This window comes from Marmota marmota, unplaced genomic scaffold (assembly GCF_001458135.2).
Source record: "Marmota marmota marmota unplaced genomic scaffold, marMar, whole genome shotgun sequence".
NCBI classification, from domain to species: Eukaryota; Metazoa; Chordata; class Mammalia; order Rodentia; family Sciuridae; genus Marmota; species Marmota marmota.
In genome coordinates, this window is record NW_025999913.1 from 10,707,576 (window position 1) to 10,710,161 (window position 2,586).

Genomic DNA, 2,586 nt, shown 5'->3' on the forward strand with positions numbered 1-2,586 from the left:
GAGCCTAAGGAGCACTGTTTGTGCAAAAGTGACACCAAGTTCAGGAGGCTGAATTGCCATGGGGAAAAGAGCATTGATAAGCCAGCTCAGGAGCCAACATCCTTGAAGGCCCCCAGGGATTTGGACCACTCAGGATTACTTACCTTCTGCAAGTCCAAGAAATCAAAATCTGAAAATTAGTGCAGGAATTCCAAGATCTTAGAATCCGAGGTTGAGTGTGGACATAAAGGAATCGTCACTACACAGTGGAAGCCAAGTTCATGGTCTCCCTGAGTGACACAGGGAAGTGCTAAGGAGGGCAGCCCTCAAATAAAGGGACGCATGAAAGATCACCGGGTACTCCTTGTAGAGGGGAAGTTTAAAAAAAAAATATCCCAGTTTCTCTCTCAGCTTCTGGGGACGTCAACTCGGAATGCTTTGGAAACATTTTACCTAAAAGTGGAGGAGGAATTGAAGTCCTTCTGAAAATGTGGTTGGACAAGATTCCATTTATTTCCACAGCCACCAAGCCTGACCTCCAGCTTTGGGTCAGAAAACAGTGATAACCTAAAGATTGGGAAACCCCAAAGCACCTGGTAAACTTTGCCAGATATCGTTCCTTGGTAAATTATGTTCCTGTGACAACACCAAGAAAGACCTTACTTTTCTTAGCCATTGTTACCCAAATTGCTCGCCAGGAAAGATGCATTCGGTGGAAGATGCTTTGATAAACCAGATCAAGGCTGGGCCTCCAGTCCTCTGGTGGCCCCATTGAGAGACATGAGGAAAAGCTAAATTCTGCAAAAAAAGCTGTGAGCAGAGAGGAAGAATTCTCGAAAAGGGAGAATTTGAGAAGCTACGCGGCAGAAGATTTTAAAGACATAAAGAGCCACAGTCGAGAATAGAATTAGGAAAGGCTACCTAATGGCGATTTGGAGAAGGAAACTATGAGCTTTATGAGATGTCAGCTCCCTCCTTGGTCTTCCGTGTGCGGTCTTCAGTGGAATCTGCCTTGTCTCCCTGGTGGAACAAGTTTTCCTCGGGGGAATGTCCAACTGCAGAGCCCTGCTTCAAAACCGGCACAAGGGCAGAGACATGGCCTGCAGCAGGCACCCTTTTACCAACAATTAATTATTTAAAGTGTGAAAAAACAAGTTCAAGGCCAACCTGAGCAACTTAACAAGGCCCTGAAAGCAATTTAGCAAGAACTTGCCTCAAAATGAAAGATAAAAAGGGCTGGGGATGTGGGTCAGTGGCAAAGTGTTCCTCGGTTTAATCCCCAGGAAACCACCCCAACCCCCCCCCCCCCCCGCAAAAAAAGTGAAGACCCAAATCAAAGCACAGGAGAAGAAGTGGGTAAGTAGAGAGGTACCTTCTTCTTCTACTAAATTTTGAAATTCCTGAGTCACATACTCCTTTTTGGGTTACTGAACAGGATCTGCAAGGGAGGTATGATAGCCTGGGGTTATCACGAGCGTGTCATCTCATTTGTCTCCCTAAATCTTCAAGCACCTTTAGGTCACCACAAAGGTCCCACAAAGGTCATTTCAGCCCTGACATCGTTTTTCTCTTCCCTGTATCTCCAACACGCCTCAGAAACAAATCTCCATGTCACAAAGCGATGACATCTATTTGCCTCATTTTTGTGCCTCCTCCGGTGGGATATCATCTGATGACAGTTCTTCTTTCTGCAAACTATCGTGGTTTACCCTTTTACCAAGGCACCCATGATCTCATGGCCAGGACCTGAAATACTGTTTTCTCCAGAAGGGTTGGCCAAGTGGGAAGTGAAAACACGGAAGTGAATCTGTAACTGTGTGCCTTTACGATTGAATTCTGTCACAGAGGCAGGTGGCATCTTTACTATCATTTAGACTGAATCCGTGATGTCAGTTTCTTTTTGTACTAAGCAGGAAAATAAAATCTCTCTCTCTTACCCACACAGAGCAAAGGGTAAGTTGTGTCCACAAGCACATCTGTGAGACTCGGTGGGCCGTCTGCAGGGCAGGAGCCAGACTGGGCGTCGGAAGACCCATTCTCCAAGGCTGGTTCTGACTTGGTTCCTGTGCACTCTTGAGAAAGTTTCTTACTTTATCCTTATGTCGTTAAAATAAGGATAAAGTTTGCCTTGCAGACAACAGAAATGATGTCAGTCATGCTGCCATTTGGGTAACTGCTCCCCAAGGCCCAATGTGCTGCAGGTTGGGTTCCCAGCCTGGGGCGCCTTCAGGAGGTGTGGCCTGGAGGGGGGAGGGAGGCCACTGTGGGATGCTCTCAGGCCGTCTTCATCCTCTCTCTTTGCTTCCAGCTGCTATTCACTCAACCTCGTGCTCCTGCCGGGATGTGCTGCCTCACCACCATCCCAAACGCAACAGGGCCTGCTGACATTGGACTGAAACCTGGAGCCAAATAAACTTTCCTTTTTTTTTTTTTTTTTTTGGATACTGGGATTAGCCGAGGGCTGCTTAACCTTTACTGAGCCATCATTCCCAGCACTTTTATTTTTATTTGGAGACAGGGTCTTGCTAAGTTGCTGAGGCTGGCTTTGAACTCATCAATCCTCCTGTTTCAGCCTCCTGAGTAGCTGGAATTATCAGGCTCGCACCA